Source organism: Dendrobates tinctorius, unplaced genomic scaffold, assembly GCF_039654945.1.
Source record: "Dendrobates tinctorius isolate UK_male_01 unplaced genomic scaffold, ASM3965494v1 ptg000120l, whole genome shotgun sequence".
Taxonomy (NCBI): Eukaryota; Metazoa; Chordata; class Amphibia; order Anura; family Dendrobatidae; genus Dendrobates; species Dendrobates tinctorius.
In genome coordinates this window covers 18,215,148-18,241,689 of record NW_027361788.1, presented here as the reverse complement: position 1 = coordinate 18,241,689, position 26,542 = coordinate 18,215,148, and the positions used below count along the sequence as shown (strand labels likewise).

General features: G+C 42.7%; 1 protein-coding gene and 1 pseudogene across 3 annotated transcripts in view; one reads left to right on the top strand and one right to left on the bottom strand.

Annotated features, from left to right (window-relative positions):
- LOC141101627 (ras-related protein Rab-7a-like) overlaps nucleotides 1-26,542 on the top strand; it is a 73,811-nt gene that overhangs the window by 18,166 nt on the left and 29,103 nt on the right. The window contains exon 1 of one of the 3 annotated variants that reach the window (XM_073590813.1): nucleotides 7,887-8,040. The exons of 1 other annotated variant lie outside the window; for it this stretch is intronic. The gene's annotated coding sequence lies outside the window, so the exon portion shown is untranslated. Of the gene's footprint in view, nucleotides 1-7,886; nucleotides 8,041-26,542 lie in introns of those variants that run through there. One more of the 3 variants, XM_073590814.1, reaches the window with a different exon arrangement.
- Nucleotides 17,259-19,051, bottom strand: LOC141046756 (protein Wnt-11b-like; annotated as a pseudogene).

Below are 26,542 nucleotides of genomic sequence, written 5' to 3'. Positions count from 1 at the left end.
TTGTCCAAAAAAGACCCTGTGACTTCTAAGATGAATCCCTGTGCCTTCTTTTCTCGAAAGTTCTCCCCATCTGAACGCAACTATGACGTGGGGAATCGGGAATTGTTGGCCATGAAATGGGCATTTGAGGAGTGGAGACATTGGTTGGAGGGAGCTAGACATCAATTTGTGGTCCTCACCGATCACAAGAATCTGATTTATCTGGAGTCGGCTAAACGCTTGAATCCTAGACAGGCTAGATGGGCCTTGTTTTTCACACGTTTTAATTTTGTGGTCTCTTTTTTTCCGGGCACTAAGAATGTTAAGGCAGACGCCCTTTCTAGGAATTTCTTTGCTGATTCTCTTAATGTGACTGAGCCTACTACTATCCTAGGTGAGGGGGTAGTTCTTTCTGAGATAGCACCCGATTTGAGACGCGCCCTGGAGGAATTTCAGGAGGATAAACCTGAGCGTTGCCCTATGGGAAGATTGTATGTTCCTGACCAGTGGAGAAAGAGAGTGATGTCTGAAGTCCATTGCTCCGCATTTACTGGTCATCCAGGTATTTTTGGTACCAGAGATTTGGTGAGTCAGTCGTTTTGGTGGCCTGCCTTATCTCGTGTTGTCAGGAATTTTGTACAGTCCTGTGGGACTTGTTCTCGGTCTAAACCCTGTTCTCGTTCTAGTGGGTTGCTGATGCCCCTCCCGGTGCCCAAGAGGCCATGGACCCATATCTCAATGGATTTTATTTCTGATCTTCCTGTCTCTCAGAGAATGACTGTTATCTGGGTGATTTGTGATAGATTTTCGAAGATGGTCCATCTTGTGCCACTCCCAAAGTTGCCATCCTCCACTGAGTTGGTACCTTTGTTTTTACAACAGGTGGTTCGGTTACACGGGATTCCTGAGAACATTGTGTCCGATAGAGGGGTCCAGTTTGTTTCCAGATTTTGGAAAGCCTTTTGTTCCAATCCGGGAATTCAGCTATCCTTCTCCTCCGCGTTTCATCCCCAGACCAATGGGCAGACTGAGCGAACAAACCAGACCCTGGAGTTTTATTTAAGATGTTTTATATCTGCTGCTCAAGATGATTGGGTCTCATTTTTGCCCTTGGCCAAATCTGCGCTGAACAATAGAGCTATTTCTGCCACTTTGATGTCACCCTTTTTCTGTAATTTTGAGTTTCATCCTCGATTCTCTTCAGGACAAGTGGAATCTTTGTCCCGCCCAGGTGTGGACACTGTGGTTGTGAGAATGCAGCAGATATGGGACCAAGTGGTGGATAAGTTGTCACTCTCTCAGGAAAAGACCCAGCGTTTTTCCAACCGGCATAGGACCATTGGTCCCCGGTTTAAAGTGGGTGATATGGTTTGGTTGTTGTCTAAGAATATTCCTATGAAGGTGGCGTCTCCAAAATTTAAGGCAAGATTTATTGGACCTTATAAGATTTTGGAGATTCTTAATCCTGTTTCCTTTCGATTGGCTCTTCCAGTTACGTTCAAAATCCATAACGTATTTCACAAATCACTGTTGAAGAGGTTTGTTGAGCCAGTAGTTCCTGTGGCGTCACCTCCTGACCCTGTTTTGGTTAAACGCAATGTGGAATATGAGGTAGAGAAAATATTGGATTCTCGTTTGGTCAGACGGAGACTCCAGTATTTGATCAAATGGAAGGGTTATGGCCAGGAGGATAATTCTTGGGTCTCTGCCTCGGATATTCATGCCAATAAATTCGTTCGTGCTTTTCACCGGGCCCATCCTGATCGGCCTGGTGGCGTGGATGAGGGTTCGGTGACCCCTCCTCAAGGGGGGGTACTGTTATGAGCTCATTTTCTGCTCCACCAGCTGGGAGTTCTCCTTCTGTTCTCCCTCTGGTGGTGACAGGAGGTAGTGAGGTTGGTTTAATTGGTAATGGTCTGCCACATGACGAGGAGGATAATGACTGGATCTCTGGAGTATCAGACTGGATATAAGACAGCCGACGCCCTATCCTGGTGCTGGTGATTCAGTCTGCTTGTCAGGTCTTGGACTTCAGCTCTGCTCCAGTTTTCTCAAGTTAAGTTTGCTTTTGCTAATGTTCACACTTGCTCTTGTTGGTCAGCTCAGTTTTTGTGTGGTCAGCCAGCCCGGCTGGGCTGTGCTGGATTTCCACTCTTATTTATCTGTATTTGCCAATTTGCCTTTTTGTCCTTTATTAGATTGGCCTCTTTTATGCTCTGTCTCAGAATATTTCAGAGTGCTGATATAGTGGGAGAAGTCTAGTGACTTCAGGGTTAATTTTGTTATCAGAAGTGTTGGACATTATTTTGGGTAGGGTTTTTTGGCAGATTGCAGACAGTTTCTTTCCTTTCCTGTCCTTTCAAGTTAGTTTGGCCCCATCGTTTGCTCAGCCTATTTTTCTGCCTTTGTTTGTGTTTTCATCTTGCTTCACCGTCAATACATGTGGGGGGCTGTCTTTCTTTTGGGGTCTGCTCTAGTTTTCCTATTTTCTTACTTTAGGCTTATTTAGCTCTCCGGTTGTGACGAGGCATCCAGGACCATCGTAGGCACGCTCCACGACTGCTGCTAGTTGTGTGTTAAGATCAGGGATCTGCAATCTGCATAGTTACCAACCTCTCTGGTTTTCTGACACTTAGCGTGTGTTGCTTTTTTTCTCCTCGGTGACCCATTCATAACACCAATCGTTATCTTCCTCATCAGGTGGCAGATCACCACCACTTAAACCAACCGCACTACCTCCTGTCACCACCAGAGGGAGAACGGAAGGGGAACTCTCAACTGGTGGAGCAGAAAATGAATTCATGACAGGGAGGTGTGATGAAGGAGCAGCCGCCATCTTGGATATGGGGCCTAATGCTCGCCTCATGTCTGAGCTTGGCCTGTCCATTTTGATCTGAGTTCACAAGAATTACAGGCAGCTAACTGCTCCTACCCTCCCAGGGCCTGTAAGCATATTGAAGAAAACAGGATTTAGTGCTGCAGTGTTGAGTAGCAAGGCCTTTTAGTACGATAATGAGAGAAGGCCAAAGCAGAACTTCAAAGCTTGAGTAGGAACCACGCCAGCATGGGGCAGGAAGGTGCCTGGGGGCTTCAATTAGAATATACCTGTCAGCTGGACACAGGAATACACAGCCATTGTCTTTCCCAGCCACTCCGACTCCATCCTAGGATCATGGATTATGAGCACACCTTTCGAGTTATAGACTCATAAAAAATATCCACGTGACCCTGAGGAAATCGCGCATCTGGCAGTGCGACTCCTGAGTCGGGGAGGGCTCTGGGACCTGAGATATAGAGATTGGCCCTCCACAGCGACCCAATGGGGCCATGTTTTCTCTCCACACGACAGGCAAAACAAACCGCATTCACTGGTACCTCTCATGTCCTGATCCGATCATGCTGTAGAAAGTTACCCCCTTTCTTAGATATTGGGAATAAGTTCTGCAGGGAGCTAAAGGGTGGAGATTATTAGCCCACCCTCTGACACAGGGGGAGGAACCCAGCATGCTTAAGAACTAGTCAGAGAGTCTCACTCACACAGAAAAACCAATGATCTAAGAAGGAACTGGGGACAGATCTGCCAAGGGAGCAGCGGCCCGCACTTTGGGGTCTGTCCGGCAACTAAGATTCTTGTACCTGTGGACTGCAGAGCTCCCGGCATCCACATGCAACCTACAACCTGGTAAATTGACCTCCAGCTTAATATCTCTAAGTCTTGTACCATTATTGTTAGATTTTACTCTGACTGCAAATCCACTGTAATTCCATTGTATAGCTTACTGTATACTTCTGTAATTATCTAGTGCAATTAATCTTGGGCTGATGCTTTTACTCTGATTACGAATCTTAGAATACCCAGCGGGTAACAGGACATCCTCCCCGGCGGCCATTTGCTCTAGGTGCAGTTCCCTTGACCTGAGAAACCAAAGGGGGCGCCGGAGAGCTGTGCCTGTGTAGTTACGTCACATTGGTGACATGGGAGGAACTGGTCTTTCCTTCACACTAGGATAGGGCACATATATACCAGGAAAGAGCCAGAGATGGGGGACAATACTACACTGCTCAAAAAAATAAAAGGAACACAAACAGAATACAACACCGAGTAAATCAAACTTCTGTGAAATCAAACTGTCCACTTAGGAAGCAATACTGATTGACAATTAATTTCACATGCTGTTGTGCAAATGGAATAGACAACAAATGGAAATTATTGGCAATTATCAAGACACCCTTAATAAAGGAGTGGTTCTGCAGGTGGGGACCACAGACCACATCTCAGCACCAATGCTTTCTGGCTGATGTTTTCGTCACTTTTGAATGTTGGTTGTGCTTTCACACTCTTGGTAGCATGAGACGGACTCTACAACCCACACAAGTGGCTCAGGTAGTGCAAGTCATCCAAGATTGCACATCAATGCGAGCCGTGGCAAGAAGGTTTGCTGTGTCTGTCAGCGTAGTGTCCAAAGGCTGGAGGCGCTACCAAGAGACAGGCCAATACACCAGGAGAAGTGGAGGGGGCAGTAGGAGGGCAACAACCCAGCAGCAGGACCGCTACCTCTGCCTTTGTGCAAGGAGGAACAGGAGGAGCACTGCCAGAGCCCTGCAAAATGACCTCCAGCAGGCCACAAATGTGCATGTGTCTGCACAAATGGTTAGAAACCGACTCCATGAGGATAGTCTGAGGGCCCGACGTCCACAGATGGGGGTTGTGCTCACAGCACAACACCATGCAGGACGCTTGGCATTTGCCACAGAACACCAGGATTGGCAAATTTGCCACTGGCGCCCTGTGCTCCATCCACCAACATCTCTTTGCACCACAGACTGTCCAGGAGTTGGCGGATGCTTTAGTCCAGGTCTGGGAGGAGATCCCTCAGGAGACCATCCGCCGCCTCGTCAGGAGCATGCCCAGGCGTTGTACAGTAGGGAGGTCATACAGGCATGTGGAGGCCACACACAATACTGAGTATCTTATCCTTGTCATGAGGCATTTCCACTCAAGTTGGATCAGCCTATAATTTGATTTTCGACTTTGATTTTGAGTATCATTCCAAATCCAGACCTCCATGGGATATTCATTTTGATTTACATTGATAATTATGTTTTATTGTTCTGAACACATTCCACTATGCAATGAATAAAAATTTGCAGCTGAAATATTTCATTCAGAGATATCTAAGATGTGGTACTTTAGTATTCCCTTTATTTTTTTTTGAGCAGTGTACATAATGGAGGAGTAGGTGCAACTTGTATGTCCTTATTGGATTTAGAACGCTAAAAAGGGCCCATACATCTGACCAACATGGTGGGGGATGGGGGTCAGGTTCAAATCATTGGACTTTGGTTGTGCTAATGGTGAGTACCTTCTGTGATTGTTGTTGCAAACATATACCAGCATTAGTGGGATGTAAAAGCTGATTGTGGAAAACCCCTTTAATTTTCTCATAGGGTCATCATCACCAATCATTAATTTTTCTATAACAAAGACTCTGTCATAGGTAAATACTGGACCTTCCATTTGAAGAATTTATAAGGGTTGTCCATTGCTGAAAATGTTTCCCACCCCCCCAGGCTTGGAAGTATTCAAAGTAAGCAGAGGCATACTCTTCTTCTGTCAGCCCCATGCATCTAGCAGCTCTGGAGGTCTGGACCAGCTCTGGATGTTATGTCTATGCTGTCAGGATGTAAACAGGTGAACATAACATGTAATTGGCACACATACAGTTGTGCTCAAAAGTTTACATCCCACGGTAGAATTTTTGCTTTCTTGGCCTTGTAACAGGGAATATGAATGATAACACCAAAACTTTTTCTCCACAAATGGTTAGTGGTTGGGTGAAGACATTTATTGTCAAACTACTGTGCTTTCTCTTTTTAAATCATAGTGACAACCATAAACATCCAAATGACCCTGATCAAAAGTTCACATACCCCATTTCTTAATACCGTGTATTGCCCCCTCTAACATCAATGACAGCTTGAAGTCTTTTGTGGTAGTTGTGCATGAGGTTCTTTATTTTCTCAGATGGTAAAGCTGCCCACTCTTCTTGGCAAAAATCCTCCAATTCCTGTAAATTCCTGGGTTGTCTAGCATGAACTGCGCGCTTGAGATCTCCCAAAAGTGGCTCAATGATATTGAGGTCAGGAGACTGAGATGGCCACTCCAGAACCATCACTTTGTTCTGCAGTTGCCAATGACAGGTCGACTTGGCCTTTTTTGGATCGTTGTCATGTTGGAACATCCAAGTACGTCTCATGCGCAGTTTCCGGGCTAATGATTGCAAATTTGCCTCCAGTATTTAGTGATAATGTGCTGCATTAATCTTTCCTTCAACTTTGACCAGGTTTTCTGTGCCTTTGTATCTCACACATCCCCAAAACATCAGTAATCCACCTCCCTGCTTTACAGTAGGAATGGTGTTCCTTTCATCATAGGCCTTGTTGACCTCTCTCCAAATGTAACGTTTATGGTTGTGGCCAAAAAGTTCAATTTTGGTCTCATCACTCCTAACTACCTTGTCCCAGACGTTTTGAGGCTTATCGCTGTGCTGTTTTGCATATTGTAGGCGAGATACTTTGTGTCATTTGTGCAACAGTGGCTTTCTTCTGGCAATTCAACCATGCAGACCATTTTTCTTCAAGTGCCTCCCTATTGTGGATCTTGAAACAGCCATAGCGCTAGTCTTCAGAGCGTCCAGTATTTCAGCTGATGTTATTTGTGGGTTTGTCTTTGCATCCTAAACAACTTTCCTGGCAGTTGTGGACAAATTTTTGTTGGTCTACCTGACTGTGGTTTTGTTTTTACAGAGCCCCTGAGTTTCCATTTGTCAATCACAGTTTGAATGCTGCTGACTGCCATTATCAATTCTTTGGATATCTTTTTGTATCCCTTTCCTGTTTTATACAGTTCAACTACCTTTCCCTATAGATATATTGACAATTCTTTTGCTTTACTCATGATTCACAATCCAGAACCATCAGTGGCTGGATGAAAGATGCAAGAGTCTGTCTGGATCCCAGAAACTCACTCACCTTTTATGCACTCACACTGATTACAAGCAAACAGGTCACAGGTGAGGATGTTACCTTTAGTAGCCATTCAAACCCTTTTATGTCAACTTTTGAGCATGTTATCATACCAAAATCACCAGGGTATGTAAACTTTTGATCAGGGTCATTTGAATGTTTTAGGTTGTCATTATGATTTAAAAAGTGAAAACACAATAGTTTGACAATAAATGGCTTCACCCAACCAGTAACCATGAGTGGAGAGAACGTTTTGGTGTCATCATTCATATTTTCTGAAAAAAGGCCAAGGAAGCAAAAATTCTTCCAGGGTATGTAAACTTTTGAGCACAACTGTACCTCTGTGTACATTTGCTGATATTCATATATACAAAGTGTGTTCCCAAATTCCCACTGACCACCATTGTCATTTCATATAATTGAGCTAGGACTGCACAATGACTCTGGCTGCAGCACAGATTGAGCGGCCATAGATTCCTATGTGTCACTGCAACAATGGAGAGGCAATGTGAATGAACGTTTATGTACCACGACTGCAACGAATAAGTCACAAAAAGTCCAACCGTATCCAATTTTTTTTTGCAACCTGCATCATATGCGACCCTGTTCACTTGCATTGTGCTGCGACGTAGCAGTGATACATAGCAAGCTTCGACCACACAACCAAAGTCGCCATGTAGCCCAAGCCTTGTGATTTACTTGTGATTACTTTTAGCATGGCTAGGAATATACGCTATAACCCCCATACACATGATTTTAGGAGCTGGATTTTTCACCCCCAGGATATTCTGATTTCTGGGCTAGCAGGTTTCATTATCTCTACAGCAGTTGTCACTTTGCTATTGGCAGTAAATGTGTTAAATGTTTTTGTTTGATGCACTTTAGCTTAAAGACACCTCCCCACATCAAGTTCTTCTACTCCTCCTCTCACATGCTCAAGAACCAGGAACTGTGTGAGTGCAAGTTTGTAGTCCTCCTTCCTTACTAGCTTTCCAGAATTTTTTTTTTTTTAAAGTCTTAGGATCCAGACACAAGGTATGTTATTGACATGTAAGCTCTTGTCACTACTGAGCTGGTGTACTTACACTGGTGAATTGTTATAATGTTGCATTCTTGGCTTTCTCTTTGTATGATTACATTCAATTGATACAGAGTAAAATCAGGTGAAAGAGGTGGTAATAATCCAGGAGGCATTTATCCAAATACTTTCAAATAAGTGCTGATATTTGGGGAAGACTGGAGTTCCAAAGACATACTGATAGGGAATTTAGATTGTGAGCCCCATTGGGGACAGTGATGATGATGTGTGCACTGTAAAGCGCTGCGGAATATGTTAGCGCTATATTAAAATAAAGATTATTATTATTATTAGGTCATCTCTACAGTGGGGAGGGGTATATTTGCATTTTTTTTGTATCAATTCATATATTTAAAGAGCAATATAATAAGGCAGGTGTGATGAAGGCACAAGGTGGGGGGGGAACTTCTATATTATAGATCCCTAAAGACAAGATGTCTGCAGGAGTAACCTGCTGATTGGTAAAGCTAATGCTAATTTTCTCTACAATGATGTTGTGAGGATCATGGACAATTGCTAGTCCTCAATCTCAATAGGTTTTCTTTGTTTGATGCATCAATTAAACATACCCTAATGGAACAGGTACATTACAGGTTTTTTTGCTTTTTTTTTTCTTAAACAGAGGAGTAAGGTTGCTGCAGATTTTTTTTTTTTTTTTTTTTTTTTCCACCACATCTGCAGCATTATCCTCCTGTTACTATATATCTCCATTGTTGCAGATTTCACCCTATTCGTTGCAGGCTAAGTTCGCAACGACCATATTTTCGGTCTAAGTTCTGTCTATGAAACACGGATAGAATCGCAACACGCACCACTTTCTTACATTTGTTGGATGACACTTGCCTATCCCTATCTTTGGGTGCAGAAGAATAAAATTGGAACCCATGCAGGTTGTCAGATGACTTTTAAAGATACAGTACCTTACCATTATTTACCTAGAAACTTAAACCAATAGTGGATTTTTCTTGCTGGGAAAATAAGAGAACAGAGCGCTTTCTGAGCATAGTAAATTAAAACTATAAAACCAATAGTAGATAAAATTCTCACCTGGCAAAGTTGTGCTATAGGCTGTATGAACCTGAGGAGGGCTGAAGGCAACCATACTAAGTAGTGTATTTGTGTTTTGTTTTTACATAATACTTTATTATCTGCACTTATCAGATCCCTTTGCCTTTTTCATATCTCCCTTTTATCTTATGTATTTCAATTCTTTAACTAGGAAATTATATTTGATTACGTACACTTTAAATTTTCATTTATAAGAATGTATGCAACATTCAGGGGTAAAAAAAAAACCCCACACACATGGATGATAATTGGATATATATAATATTTTTGCGTATATGAATGTAGCCCGGAGAGTGAAACCCAACTGTATTCCATACGAAGCGTTCACAAGCTATGGGATTTTCCATATAGAAATTTTCCACAACGTGTACAGGAGACTTGGTGAAAACTCATTCAGTAAGCTGATGGACTAGGTTCACACGTTGACTATGTACAGGTACAGCAGATTTTGTAGTAAAAAAAACTGTCTAAAATAAATGCACTGTAAGATGTGTATCTATTTTTTTAAATCTCATGCACGATGTTTCTAATGAAAAATCCATTGGATTTTTCTATTAGAAATCTACCAGGGAACGTGTCTGTTTACGGTCCAATCTGTAATGTCAATAGGTGTCCAGTAGTGATGAGCGTGTATACTCGTTGCTCGGGTGTCCTCCGAGCTTGACTTTTCGTCGGCTCAGCTGCATGATTTGTGGCTGCTGGGCAGGCTGAATACATGTGAAGAATGCCTGTTTGTTAGGGAATTCCCACTGTGTATTCAGCCTGTCCAGCAGCCACAAATCATGCAGCTGAGCCGACGAAAAGTCAAGCTCGGAGGACACCCGAGCAACGAGTATACACGCTCATCACTAGTGTCCAGTCTTCTCTCATTACTGCTTCTGAGAAAACCAGCATCAACATCTGGGGGACTCGGTGATAAAATGGAGATCCTGAAACATAAGGCGTTATCCATACTGATAAGACCGTGCTCAGGAGCAAAGTTCTATGAGATTTTATGTCTTCATTCACACGCTGGAGAAAACCTGCAGCGTAAATCGAGCAGTGCTGTAAATCTGAACTCTGCTGCATTTTAATAGATGCTGCAGATTTCACATATCGTATAACCATTTGCCATGCAAAATGTGACATGCAGCATGTTCGCAACAAATTCCGCGGAAAAGTCCATGTGCGTGTATTGTATGGATGCAACTTCTTTTAGACACCGTCGTACCCAATGAGATTGTTCAGGAAAACGCCAGTGTTTTTTTTTTTTTTTTTTTTTGAGGGGGGTTGTTTTATTGGCAGCTTTTTGTTTAATTGAGACTTTTTTTTTTTTTTTTTTTTTTTTTTTATGCAAAGAGTGGACCCATGACTTCTTTTAGCCTCTTCCCTGCAATTTTCATGGCCTGAAATGGCTTAAAAGAATTTAAAAAAGACTGATCGTGTGAGCAGCAAGTCGTTTTACATTGTAGAGATTATGATCATCATTTTTAACACTTTTTCAGGTGGAATCCGCCTGAGCAAGATGTTATATGCATATACCCTTAGGGTACCATGACACAACACTCGTAATTTGTGGTGTTTTTGGCACTTTTTTTAATTGTTTCTTTCTTTTGTAAAAGGCTATGGCTTTTTACAATTAATACAATATAGTGTTTCCCCCAGCAATGCGCGGCTGCTGTTTTATCTGTAGCCTTTTCTATATAGTTAGAGTGGACATCCGCCCTGATGGAAGGAATATTGATGAGTTGCAGCCAATAAAACATGCACTCGCTAGCTGCAGCCTTCATGTGACCCAAAAATGTAAGGTCATTTTACAGGAAGAGTGGCTCCAACGTTGACAGAATGGTGACACTTCGAAAGGTGGCTATCCATGTGTTTTTATTAGGGGTCCAGAATTAAGTACGATAAGTGTTGCCCAGTTGTGGACAACCCCTTCAATTGAAGAAAACTGATTTTTAAAACATAACTGTCACTCCTTGAATATCTTTCTCATTTTTTTGGGACCTAGGTATTTACATCTGTCAACTCAAGGAATTTTTCAGAATAAGCTGTTGTGTGAGCAATAACGCTGTTTTTGGCCAACTTTGTATTTTGCATTTTTCTCTAGGTTTCCTCTCTGCGGGCTTCAATTTTCAGTTGCCTCTGAGCTAGTGGGTGGATCCTAGCTGCAGTGATGTCCGGTAGGCTGCAACCAGAGACATGAAGGATTTCCTGATCCCTAGTCTCTTAAGTAACACATGATCAGAAGTGATAATAGCATGGAAAACATTACTGCAGTACTGAGCAATGTAGCTGTTAATCCAGCTTTGTAGTGAGGGAACACTGTTAATAGAAAACTGCAGCATGGTCTGTGTGTGATTGTGCCAGTCTTTCTCTCTGCTCATCATTCCTTTTCTCTCTATAGACTGTAGTTTGGCAGCTTGGGGAACTGGCAGTTCATTTTCACTTGACCTTTAACAGATTTCAGCTGTTAGGTTTTTTTTTTTTGTTTTTTTGTCAGTGAGAATGAGGAGTTTGGAAATGTGTGGGAGTGGCTCATAAGTGAATAAAGAAACATGTTTCTCTGATAAGATACATTGCAAAGTTCCGTATATTTGCTTATACTATATATAGATTTATGCAACATTGGTTGAATCAACAGTGACCATTTAAGGCCAAAAAGAAAAGTGAGCAAAAGCAGCTAGGGTGGCTTGTTTTCATGCAGCTTTTTTTTCCTTTAAAAAAAACCCACTACAGTTTTTGGTGCAACTTTTGGGACCAAATCCAGTGGTGGATCCTGCAGAAATAAGAAATATAATGCTGTGTACACAGACTTTTTGAGGAGTCTTTTGGAGCAGGTCTGACTCAAAATATGCCAAAAAAATTTTTTTTTTCTTTTAATTTGTATGGTAAAACCATTTTGCCGTTCATATGCCCCAATTTGTGCATGGCTGTCTGCATTCAGTCTTGATAATCTAAAGGCCTCTTGCATGGGCGAATGACGATTCATAAGTGCTCATCCCAATCATGTGAACGTGCCCTGGGATCAGCTGATATGAGCAGCACATTTGTCACCTGATTGCATCTTATATGTGCGCAGAGATGTGCTGCCCACAATGGTGCTTACTGCACGGGGTTAAACACTCATAGTAATGAACCTTCATGCCCATACAGTTTGCATTTTCATGAAGATTCCTGCATAAAAAATGAGCAATAATCCACCTCCTCTACCACTGATTTATTATTAGTTTATTTTCCAAAGTAACTTTTTTTTTAAAGTGTTTTATAGGATTTCCTTGTCTACAATACAGCAAGCAAAACAAAGAAAAGCTTGTATTGCTTGATCGAGGTGGAGGAATGTGACGGCTGTTATCCAGAGCTCTAAGTATTATTCTGGTGGCGCACACTGGGTGTTTCCTACCCGTCTTATCCTACCTTTGCCTGCAGAGACTTCACATGGTCAGGACATAATTATATAGCACTTTTTATAAAATCACCCCCACCACCACCAATGTACGTGTTCATTTGCTGGAAAGGATCTTACCCGGTCATGTATTTTACATCTCTTACTGTAGAGATTTCAAAACGAGCAAATTGTATGTCGAATGGAAATCGATATGTAAGTGCTCCTATTAATCCCACCTTCAAGTGTGAGGATGGGAGAACAATTTCAATTCCGCTAATATGTCCAAAGTTTAGTTTTTATAGTGTTTACTGCATGCTAAAGTGAATCTGTCAGCAGGATTTCACTCCCCAAACTATTTATTTATATGCGCATGTAGCTATTTCAAAGACAAGTTCAGCAATACTCTTAACCTGGCCAGTCTGTTCTTCCATTAGTGAGAAACTAACGTTTGAATTGATATGCAAGTCAGGCTGAAGTGGTATGGTAGATCTGAACAGGTCTGCCATCAGGGAATTACTGCCCTTACTGGCATATGGGGCCTAATGAGCAGAGGGGGCCCTCAGTGGACCCACTCTCCTCTTCTCAGTGGGCCCCAGTGGAAGGATTCTGCCGACTCAGGATCTGCCCATGCAGTTCCTCCCACACGTTAACAGCCGCCAACCAATCACAGACCGACAGCTGACGTCAGTGGGCACGTCGCTGACATATGATGTCACTGTCTTACACCGGAACGAAAGTCTGCACCTCAGATTTATCATAGGGGAGTACATCGCTAGATCTTGGCCAGGTAAGGAGAAACTTTTTTTTTTTTTTTTTGTAAAGCCGTGGTATGGGGCTGCATTATACTATTATGGATGCCTATGGGGGCAATATGGAAAGACGTGAGGCAGAATGGGAGGACACATGGGGTCCAGAATGTGGGATATTATTACGGTGGGGGCTAATTAAAGGATATTATTTTTGAGGATACTGTTTTCATTGTGGGGGAGGAGAGGTCCTGTTGCTGTGCAGGGTGACACAGCCGCTTTTTTTTTTTTTTTTCTTAATCTGGCATAGTATTGAGATTGGGGGGCAAATTGTGGCATGTGCTCTAGATAACGGTATTTTTCAGAGACGAGTCCTGGCTGGAAGAAATGATGGCGGTCTGAACTGGATGAAGAAGAAAAGTGAAGATGAAGGACCTCAACTAGAGATGTTACTGGTGAGTCTGTGTGTTACCTGTAAACTCTATATATTGTATACTATATACAGAGCTCCTGTGTATAATGTCACCAGTGATCACTGGATTAACCTGTACACGGACACTGTATGCTAAGTAAAGATAGCCTGTGTATAATGGTATTGATACTATTGTTGAGGGTTTTTTTTTTTTTTTTTTTTTTTTTTTTTTTATTAATGATCAGTATTATAGTATTTGGTCACTGTGGTAGTAATATACACTGTTCCAAATTATTATGCAAATTGGATTTAAGTGTCATAAAGATGTAATTTTTGGTTTTTCAAATACACAATACCATTATAAGTTTATCAGGGCTCTTTGGATCACTGAAATCAATCTCAAATGCCTGTGATAATCAGTTTACCAGGTGAGCCCAATTAAAGGAAATCTACTTAAGAATGATGTTCCACATTATTAAGCAGGGCACAGGTTTCAAGGAATTTAGGAAAGAAAAAGGATCTCTCTGCTGCTGAAAAGCATCAAATAGTGCAATGCCTTGGTCAAGAGATGAAAACATTAGATATTTCCCAAAAATGTAAACGTGATCATCGTACTGTTAAGAGATTTGTGGTTGATTCTGAGCACAGACATGTTTGTGCTGATAAAGGCAGAATGAGGAAGGTTTCTGCCAGGCAAGTTCATCGGATTAAGAGAGCGGCTGCTAAAAAGCCATTACAAACCAGCAAACAGATATGTGAAACTGCTGGTGCCTCTGGAGTCCCTCGAACCTCAAGGTGTAGGATCCTTCAAAGGCTTGCTGTGGTGCATAAACCTACTATTCAGCCACCCCTAAACAGTGTTCACAAGCAGAAATGGTAGCACTGGGCCCAGATATACATGAAGACTAATTTTCAAACAGTCTTGTTTACTGATGAGTGTCGAGCAACCCTGGATGGTCCAGATGGATGGAGTAGTGGATGGTTGGTGGATGGCCACTATGTCCCAACAAGGCTGCGACATCAGCAAGGAGGTGGAGGAGTCATGTTTTGGGCCGGAATCATGGGGAAAACAGCTGGTAGGGCCCTTTAAGGTTCCTGAAGGTGTGAAAATGACCTCTGCAAAGTATATCGAGTATCTGACTGACAGCCTTCCAGTCTTCCATGGTATAAAAAGCAGAAATGTGCCTTCAGGAGCAAAATTATTTTCATGCATGACAATGCACCATCTCATGCTGCAAAGAATACCTCTGAGTCATTGACTGCTATAGGCATAAAAGGAGATAAACTCATGGTGTGGCCACCATCTTCCCCTTGACCTCAACCCTATAGAGAACCTTTGGAGTATCATCAAGCAAAAGATCTATGAGGGTGGGAGGCAGTTCACATCAAAACAGCAGCTCTGGGAGGCTATTCTGACTTCATGCAAAGAAATCCAAGCAGAAACTCTCCAAAAACTCACAAGTTCAAAAGATGCAAGAATTATGAAGGTGATATCAAAGAGGGGTTCCTATGTTAACATATAACTTGGCCTGTTAGGATGTTTTGGAGTTAAATAGCTTTTTTGTTCAGTGAATGTGACCTCCTAATGTTGCAAATTCCACAAATGAACATTTTCAGTTCTTTAAAACATATCAAATGTTTAGAAATTCTACTGTGCTTAATAATTTGGAACAGTGCAATTTGAGTTTTTATTCATTTTGGAGACTATACTGTTATCATTGGGAGGTTTCTTCAATAAAATTTGATGTATACTCTAACAGGTGATGACTTTTATTAGACTGACTGTCATTTATACCGACTATTTAGGAAAATCATAGAAAAATATCATTTGCATAATAATTTGGAACACAGTGTATATGATCTGGTCATGGTGTGGTGGTATTTGTTCTTGTATGAGGTGTTATTGCTCTCCATGTGGTGGTGATACGTGATTCAGTCATGGTGTGGGTGTATTTGTCCCTTGTATGTGATATTATTGGTCTTTTTAAAAAATCTAAAAATATACCTTATAAGCCGAGATTTTCAGTCCATATTTTAAGGCTGAAAGTGTCCCTCTCGGCTTATGCTCGAGTCATAGACCAGGGGGTCATGGGGGAGGGGGAGCGCGGCTGTCAGATCATACTCGCCCCCTCCTGGTGCGGTCTCTGTAGCCCCTGCTTCTCAGATCATCTCCGAATCTCTTCTGTGTTCAGCGGTCACGTGGCACCACTCATTATAGTAATGAATATGCACATATTCATTACTTTAATGAGTGGTACCACATGACCGCTGAACACTGGAAAGGAGCTGCTGGCATCGGAGAAGCAGGGACTCCAGAGACGTGTCAGGAGGGTGTGAGTATGACGAGGGGAGCATATGCGATATTCACCTGTCCCCGTTCCACCATCGTGCACCACTCTGTCTTTCGCATCCTCTGGCTGTGATGACGTGTTTAGTGCATGCCCTCTGCCTGAACAGTGACTGCCGAAACCCAGAAGACAGAGCGGCGGTGGGACAGGTGAATATCGCATGTGCCGAGGCCCTGAGCCAGCGACGACACCGCCACCTGGCCACCAGCGACATATTGTGCATATTCTGTGGAGCATCTTATGAGGCCATCAACCTTTATGGGGCATATTATTCTATGGAGCATCTTATGGGGCCCATCATGAACTTTATGGGGCATATTTTGTATGGAGCATTATATGGGGCTCCTGATGCAATATGGATATACAAAAACATTTAACCTAGTTATACTCGAGTCAATAAGTTTGCCCATTTTGTTTGTGGCAAAATTAGGGGCTTCAGCTTATACTCGAGTATATACGGTACTTAAAATCAGGGCTGTGGAGTCGGAGTCGTGGAGTCGGAGTCGGTGCTCATTTTGGTGGAGTTGGAGTCGGTATAAAATGGACCGACTCCGACTCCTAAAATATATAATAAATTGGGTACAGTAATTCAATGCAGGATGTGCTGAATATTTTTTCATAGGAGTTTGGGAAAGTTATGAAATGTCCTATAAATGGCTGTTATATTCCTGATCTAAGGCTACATTCACACACACAGCGTTTTTCCTGTATTTTTTGAGGATACGTTTTTCAGCTGCAAAAGCTGATCATCTTTTTAAAAAACCGCATCACCTGAAAGGTTTTTGAGCTCATAGATAATGTTTTCAATAGCAAAAGCAGATTAGAAATCTGCTCTATCTATCCATTTATCCATATCTGTCTATCCATATCGTATCTGTACCAAAAAGAATGAAAACCGGGTAGTACACCAATATATATTCTGTTCTATCTAAATATCTTGATTATTGGATCATAAAAATGATTAAATGTCTGAGGTTCACATTGTACTACAATAAATTTTTCACTTAAATATAAGCAATATGTGTGGGAGTCGGAGTCGGAGTTGGAGTCGGTGTAAGGGAAATTGAGCAGTCGGAGTCGCAGGTTTGGCTTACCGACTCCACAGCCCTGCTTAAAATTGCATTGGATATTTTAACAAATGTTTAATAAGGTAGAGTAGAGCTCGGCCAAAAAAAGTCTACCTTGTCGTGGTGGCGGATTAAAGAAATCCTCTGGCCAAAACAAAAGCTACTGGCTATGTATGTGATCCAGACATTCCGAGGAACTTGCACTCCATTGAGTCCATTAGTACCTGTCTACGAATAGCATTGTTATGTAAATTCATCAGCTTTTTAGCTTGCGTTCCAAATTTGCTAGATTTCATTGGGGCATCAACAAATGCAGATCCCACTTGAAGACCATATCGCAGGTTGTCTCCGCACCCCCCCCCCCCACCACCACGACCACCGAAAGCTTGGTCCAGGAACTTCAGCAGGAGTGGCACCACAGGAGCATGTGGGTAGCTCCCCTGAGGCACTGGCAATGGTGTGAATAATAGCAGCAGAAGCCAAGGCATACACAAAGGCAGACTCTCGAGCTCCATTGAGCAAGTTTGGAGAAAGTTCCATCACATGTCGGAGAACGTCAGCTGACATATTAGTTTGGTCTCTATGGCTGCATTAACCACACACTGCAAGAGAAACTTGGAACTGATGCAAAGTTGTTTGGTCAGGAACCAATCCTTCAAGTAGTTTGCAGTGCTCGCGCTCATTCCAGGCTACTGAACTGCCATTTACTGTGAGACCAAGCCAGTGGATGGCCCCACAAGTCCAACACAACAAAAAAGTAAGAAGATCCAGAAATGAAGTAAAGCCATTGGGGGTGTGTGAGAATTCAAGTGATAAGTGAGTGTTGTGCAGGGTGTTCTACTCCGGTGATTACATGTAGATCGGTGCTGGGATAGTGACTAGGGATCAGCGTCCATTATTCCGCTGTCACTTTATCTCTGCGGATCTCCTCTCACTATGGCTGTGTGTGATCTGGTGATGGGAACTGTTAATGTGTGATTGGTGAGGACATGGTGCTGAATTGGAGTTTTTCTAATAGAGGGTGTTAGGACTGTGCAAGGTTCGAGGGGTGGAGCCTGGGCGGAGTATCAAGGGGGCCCCGAAATTCCTAGTCGCAGCCCTGAATCTGAAGGCTGTGTCACTTCAGCTCAAACTCCCACCATATGCTGCTGGCCTCTATGCTTAAGTGACTTCAGTCAAGCCAAAAGGAGAGCGGAACTGAGCGGGGAATAGAGCTGGAGTGACAGAGGTTTAAGATCTACATTTGCATATCCATTCAGACTGGCAATGTAGTATTATTGGACTTGTCTTTGAAAAGGCTATATGCACATGTAACAAGTTGGCACGGGGTGTTAGTCATGTGCAAGTCCACTAGGTCAGTCAGTGAACAGTGGTCCCTTGCACATGAAAAGACAGTTAAAGTCCCAACTCTATGACACAGTTGATTACCTCTGGCACACTGTTGCTCTCCATACTGGAACAGCATCCTCTGGATGCACCACATGTCACACTTTGGTTCCAACAGTGGCAAACTTTTTAATAATGATGAAGTAAAGAAGATATCAATTCCTGAGCTGTCCCTATTCAAAGATGGTGCTCCATCAGCAGCAGAAGCATCAGCTCCCAACCGGCTCCTGGGAGCTATCAGTCTCTTGGAAGGCACCTCTTCAGTCCTAGTGCCTGTTCCTACTGCCTGGCAGTCTGTGCAGTCCTTTCTCCCCTCCTGGAGTATATTCTGCTCCCAAGCAGGCAGAGCGTCCTGCCTTGGGCAAACCTGCCCAGCTCTGACTGGGAGACAGGAATTTCCTCTGTCTCTAAGGCTACTCATCCAGCCCCCTGTTTAACACTTATTGTCCCTGAACTAGTCATGTTCAATACAGTGCAATAAAATACAAAGACATGAAGTAAGGTAAACATCACAGTATACATACAGCCTTAACAGAGTAATTCATAACAGTAATACGATAATACATAGCTAAACTATCCGGACACCGCATGGAGGACACGTGCCTGACAAAAAGGAGGGAGGGAGCAACTGAGGGTCCCAGCCACCTCCTTACACACATATAAATACAGTGTCTTCAGAAAGTATTTGGCCCCCTGGAACTTTTCAACCTTTTCCCACATATCATGCTTCAAACCTAAAGATACAAAATGTAAATTTTTGGTGAAGAATCAACAACAAGTGGGACACAATTGTGAAGTTGAACTAAATTTATTGGTTATTTAAAATTTTTGTGGAAAGTCAAAAACTGGAAAGTGGAGTGTGCAATATTATTCAGCCCCTTTACTTTCAGTGCGGCAAACTCACTGCAGAAGTTCATTGTGGATCTCTGAATGATCCAATGTTGTCCTAAATGACTAATGATGATAAAAATAATCCACCTGTGTGTAATCAAGTCTCTGTATAAATGCATCTGCTCTGTAATAGTCTCAGGGTTCTGTTTGAAGCACAGAGAGCATCATGAAGACCAAGGAACACAACAGGCAGGTCCGTGATACTGTTGTGGAGAAGTTTAAAGCCGGATTTGGATACAAAATGATTTCCAAAACTTTAAACCTCCCAAGGAGCATTGTGCAAGCGATCATAGTGAAATGGAAGGAGTATCATACCACTGCAAATCTACCAAGACCTGGCCATCCCTCTAAACTTTCATCTCAAGCAAGGAGAAGAATGATCAGAGATGCAGCCAAGAGGCCCATGATCACTCTGGATGAACTGCAGAGATCTGCAGCTTGTCACGTTGACCCGTCCTGTGTGACACGACCCGCAGGCCGGTAACTAAAACAACAAGACAAGGGGAAGGGAAACAGTTACAACGGTGGGCCCTGCGATACGGAACGGGGACGTGGAGACCTCCTGCACTCCCCTGAGTCAGTGTCCCTCACACTCCTAATGTTCCCTAGGCCGGTTCCGCACCGGGCGCCGATCAGGATACCTGTCACCCTAGCACACCCTACACCTATCCCTTGCTAGGGAGCTGGGTGGTGCATGCACTGGCCCCACCACTGTACTAATACACACCAGGGAAAAATACAAACAGGGAAACGCCACTTAGCTTTGCTCTATTGTTCCCAGCAACAGAGTCCACCACCAGAATGCAGCTTTCCCCTGATGCTTGACACCTGAGCTCAGCTTCCACCGGAAGCTACACACCAGAGCTCCCCTGAGCTGCCAGGAACTCTTCTCTGTAGCTCCTTTCTCCACCAGACTTGGTTGGAAAATAGCAATTACCAACAGTGACTGCAACCACCTGAAACTCATTTATAGGTAAGAGCCAGCAATCACACCACCTTCATAATCACGTGCACTAAACTAAAGTAACCAGAGTGCAATGACCCTAACGGCCACCGGGGGCAAAACTAGAACTGAAACCACTACAGTGCAATGACCCTAATGGCCACCGGGGCAAAACTATCTTTAAGCACCAAGCTTAAGGCTGAGTGCAGACGGAGTTTTGAGCCCTGCGGATTTTTCCGTGCAGAATGGAAGAAAACCGCAGGTCAAATGACCTGCATTTTTCCTGCGGATTTCTTCCATTTTTCACGCGGTTTTCATGCGGATTTTGTGCGGTTTTCCATTGCGGTCTTCCCCCTGCGGATTTGGTAGCAGGGGAGATAGAAAACCGCACAAAAGAAGCAACATGCTGCGGATTTTGTACCGCAGGAAAACCGCGCGGAAAAATCCGCAGCGTCTGCACAGCGTTTTTTTTTTTTTTTTTTTTTTTTTTTTTTTTTCATTCATTTTAAAGGTACTGTACATCACAATGCGGATATGCAACGTTTCTGCGTGGTAAAATCCGCTGCGGAAACGCTGCAAATCTGCATCGTGTGCACATGGCCTAAGGGAAAAAAAAAAAAAAAAAATGCACTAGTAACCTTATCTGTCATGATCCGGCATGGATCATGACACAGCTGAGGTGGGACAGTCTGTCCATAGGACAACAATCAGTCGTACATTGCACAAATCTGGCCTTTATGGAAGAGGGGCAAGAAGAAAGCCATTTCTCAAAGATATCCATAAAAAGTGTTTAAATTTTGCCACAAGCCAACTGGGAGACACACCAAACATGTTACTCTGGTCAGATGAAACCAAAATCGAACTTTTTGGCAACAATGCTAAACGATATGTTTGGCGTAAAGGCAACACTGCTCATCACCCTGAACACACCATCCCCACTGTCAAACATGGTAGTGGCAGCATCATGGATTGGGCCTGCTTTTCTTCAGCAGGGACAGGGGGAAGTTGGAAGATGGATGGAGCCAAATACAGGACCATTCTTGAAGAAAACCTGTTGGAGTCTGCAAAAGACCTGAGACTGGGATGGAGATTTGTCTTCCAACAAGACAATGATCCCAAACATAAAGTAAAATCTACAGTGGAAAGGTTCTCAAATAAACATATCCAGGTGTTAGAATGGCCAAGTCAAAGTCCAGACCTGAATCCAATCGAGAATCTGTGGAAAAAGCTGAAAACTGCTGTTCACAAACGATCTCCATCAAACCTCACTGAGCTCGAGCTGTTTGCCAAGAAAGAATGGGCAAGAATTTCAGTCTCTCGATGTACAAAACTGATAAAGACATACCCCAAGCGACTTGCAGCTGTAATCGCAGCAAAAGGTGGTGCAACAAAGTATTAAGTTAAAGGGGCCGAATAATATTGCACGCCCCACTTTTCAGTTTTTGACTTTCCACAAATTTAAATTCAATAAATTTTGTTTAACTTCACAATTGTCCTACTTGTTATTGATTCTTTACCAAACATTAACATTTGGCATCTTTTTGTTTGAAGCATGATATGTGGGGAAAAGGTTGAAAAGTTCCAGGGGGCCGACTACTTTCGCAAGGCACTGTATTTATCTTGCGGAGACTGGGGTGAAATACTGCTGCCATATTTTCTTTAACCCCTTAGTGACCAAACCAATGTTTACAATTCTGACCTGTCACTTTATGAGGTTATAGCTCTGGAGTGCTTCAACGGATTGCACTGATTCTGAGACATATTGTATTTCATGTTAGTGGTAACTTTTTTCGATGTGACTTGCGTTTTTTGAAAGATGTTGAAGATTTTGCAATTTTCAGACTCTTTATTTCTGTACCCTAAAATCAGCGAGTTATGTCACACAAAATAGTTAATAAATAACATTTCACATATGTTTACTTTACATCAGCACAATTTTTGTTATGACGTTATAAGGGTTAAAAGTTGTTCTAGTTTTTGCAACAACATTTACAAAACCATTTTGTTTGGGGGGTCGATATGACAGATAAAATACCCAAAAGTGACACCATTCTAATACTGCACCCCCTCAAGGTGTGCAAAACTGCATTCAAGAAGTTTATTAACCCTTCAGGTTCATGAGAACTAAAGCAATGCAGAAGGAAAAAATGAACATCTTACTTTTTTCACACAAATATGTACTTTAGACCCAAACTTTATTTTCACAAGGATAACAGGAAAAATGGACCGCAATTTCTCCTGAGTACACTGATAGCACATATGTGGGGAAAAGCCACTGTTTGGGTGCATGCCAGGGCTCAGGAGGGAGCATCATTTGACTTTTTGAAACCAAAATTGGCTGGAATCAATGGTGGGCGCCATGTCGCGTTTGGAGACCCCCCCCCCCCCCCCCCCCATACAGTGGAAACTTCCCAATTCGAACTCCAACCCTAACTGTAATCCCAACCCTATTCCCCAACAACACCCCCATAACCCCAGCCCCAAACCTAACCATAGCTCTAACCCCCTGACCCTAACTGCAAAGAATGGAAAAAATAAAATGAGAAAACTTATTTCACCTAAGTGGGTGATGAAGGGGGCTTTATTTTTTTTCTATATGTATCCCCCCCCCTCCCCTGCTCACATCTGATGTACCATCCCGTCCATGGGACCCGGACCCCGCGGTTGATTGCGGCCGGGTGTCAGCTGACTATCACAGCTGACACCCGGCGCTGTCAGGGGCAGTCACAGACCGCCCCTGACACGTTAACCCCTGGCACGCTGCGATCAAACACGATCGCAGGGTAACAGGGGGTTAGGGAAGCATCGGCAGGGAGGGCGCTCCCTCTATGCATCCCTGAGACCCCCGCAGCAGCGCAATGTGCAGCGCTGCTCCAAGGGCCTCCTTCTCTGCAGGTCGCCGGATCCAAAATGGTGGTGGGGACCTTCGGGGGCCTGCAGGGAGCCGGCTTCCTCATGCCTGCAAAGCGCCGGCATGAGGAAGCCTGCAGCACTGCCTGTGACTGATCTGTCACAGCGATCTGTGATATGACAGATCAGCGATGTGTCACATGACAGTTATGTCCCCCCCTGGGACATTTGTAATAAAGTTAAAAAAAAGTGTGTAAATTATAAAAAATCGCTAAATTAAAAAAAAAAAAAAAAATTCCCTAATTCATTTTTTTTGGAAATAAAAAAAAAATAAATAAAAGTACACATTTATCGCCGCGTCCGTAACGACCCACCCTATAAAACTGTACCATTAGTTAACCCCTTTAGCGAACCCCTTAAAAAATAAAAATATAAAACAAAGCAAAAAAATGTTTTCATACCGCCGAACAAAAAGTGCAATAATGCACGATCAAAAGGACGGATATAATAATAATAATAATAATAATAATAATCTTTATTTTTATATAGCGCTAACATATTCCGCAGCGCTTTACAGTTTGCACACACATTATCATCACTGTCCCCGATGGGGCTCACAATCTAAATTCCCTATTAGTATGTCTTTAGAATAAATAACCATGGTACCGCTGAAAATGTCATCTTGTCCCGCAAAAAACGAGCCGCCATACAGCGTCATCAGTGAAAAAATAAGTTATAGCTCGCAGAATAAAGCGATGCAAAAATAATTTTTTATATAAAATTGTTTTTATTGCATAAAGCGCCAAAACATAAAGACATAAATGAGGTATCGCTGTAATCGTACTGACCCGAAGAATAAAACCGCTTTATCAATTTTACTGAACGCGGAATGGTGTAAATGCACACCCCAAAAGAAATTCTTGAAATGCTGGTTTTTGTTCATTCCGCGTCCCAAAAATCGGAATAAAAAGCGATCAAAAAATGTCACGTGCCCAAAAATGGTACCAATAAAAATGCCAACTCGTCCCGCAGTAAATAAGACCTCACATTACTGTGGGTCAAAATATGGAAAAATTATAGCTCTCAAAATGTGGTGATGCAAAAACTATTTTTACAATAAAAAGCGTCTTTTAGCGTATGACAGCTGCCAAACATAAAAACCGCCATAAATAGCAAATCAAACCCCCTTTATCACCCCCTTAGATAGGGAAAAATAATAAAATTTAAAAGTGTTTATTTCCATTTTCCCATTAGAGTTAGGGGTGTATTGGGGTTAGGGTTGGAGTTAGAATTGGGGGGTTTCCACTGTTTGGGCACATCAGGTGCTCTCCAAATGCAACATGGCGTCTGATCTCAATTCCAGCCAATTCTGCGTTGAAAAAGTCAAATGGTGCACCTTCCCTTCCAAGCTCTGCCATGCACCCAAACAGTGTTTTATCCCCACATATGGGGTATCAGCCTACTCAGGACAAATTGCAAAACAACTTTTGGGGTCCAATTTCTCCTGTCACCCTTGGGAAAATTAAACATTTTTGGAGACTTCTGTGAAGCCCTTGGGGGTTCAAAGTGCTCACCACACATCTAGATAAGTTCCTTGGGGGGGTCTAGTTTCCACAATGGTGTCATTTGTGGGGGGTTATCACTGTTTTGGCACATCAGGGGCTTTCCGAATGCGACATGGCATCCAATCTCAATTCCAGCCATAAAGGTCAAATGGCGCTGCTTCCCTTCCGAGCTCTGTCATGCGCCCAAATAGTGGTTTATCCCCACATATGGGGTATCAGCGTACTCAGGACAAATTGCACAATAACTTTTGGGGTCCTGTTACTCTTGGGGAAATAAAAATTGGGGGTGAAAAGATCATTTTTGTGGAAAAAATGATTTTTTTTTAGCTGTACGTTATAAACCTCTGGGAAGCCATTGTGGGTTCAAAGTGTTCTCCACATATCTAGATAAGTTCCTTGGGGGGGTCTAGTTTCCAAAATGGGGTCACTTGTGTGGGGTTTCCACTGTTTAGGCACATCAGGAGCTCTCCAAACTTGACATGGCATCCGATCTGAATTCCAGCCAATTTTGCAGTGAAAAAGTCAAGCGGCACTCCTTCCCTTCTGAGCTCTGCTATGCGCCCAAACAGTGGTTTCCCCCCCCCCACACACATATCAGGTATCAGCGTACTCAGGACAAATTGCACAATAACTTTTCCAGTCCAATTTCTCCTGTTACCCTTGGTAAAATAAAAAAATTGAAGCTGAAGTAACTTTTTTTGTGGAAAAAAAAGTTTTTGTTCTTTATTTTTTTTTTTTTTTTAAACATTCCTGTGAAGCACCTGAAGGGTTAACAAACTTCTTGAATGTGGTTTTGAGGGGTGCAGTTTATAGAATGGTGTCACTTTTGAGTATTTTCTGGGTATTTTCTGTCATATAGACCACTCAAAGTTACTTCAAATGTGATGTGGGCCCTAAAAATCAAATGGTGTTGTAAAAATGAGAAAACGCTGGTCAACTCTTAACCCTTATAACTTCCTAACAAAAAAATTTTGGTTCACAAATTGTGCTGATGTAAAGTAAACATGTGGGAAATGTTACTTAAGTTTTTTGAGTGCCATATCTTTGTGATTTAAGAGTATAAAAATTCAAAGTTGGGAAATTGCGAAAATTTTCGCCAAATTTCCGTTTTTTTCACAAACACAAGTTATATGAAAATTTTACCACTAACATGAAGTACAATGTCACCAGAAAACAATGTCAGAATCACCGGGATCCATGGAAGTGTTCTACAGTTATTACCTCATAAAGGGACAGTCTATTAATGCGGGCTGATATTAATAAACTGGGCAGGGCTGTGGATATTGGATCCCTTCCCAGCCTATTAAGACCAGCCCTTGCCATCCATTAGATACATCAATTCTTGGTACTAGCCTCAGCTTTTACTGATTGCCACTGCACCAGGGCTATCAGGGTAATGGTTTTGGGGTTGATATCTGCTGACTTCTAGCCCAGCCTAGGGGTTAGTAATGGAGATATGTCTGTCAGACACCCCCATTGCTAACCCTATAGTCGAAAGAAAAACACACACGCGGTCCTTTTAATTGTGTAAAGCACTGCCCGACAATTACACTTTTTTTTTTTTTTTTTTTTTTTTTTTTTTTCCCCCATTTGTTGCTAAAATTAATCCACAAGGGTCTTCCGTAAATCCATAATATGGAAGTCTCACGATGATCCCCCATCTCTGCTACATCCGGAGGCTGTGATGAGTCGTGACATCAGTCGTATGACCGCTCACCACGGCTTCCGGAACACTTTAATCATAGTGTTAGAAATGCTGGCTGTGATCTGCGATAACTTTAATGATCACCACCGTTCACCATAGCCTCCGGATTTA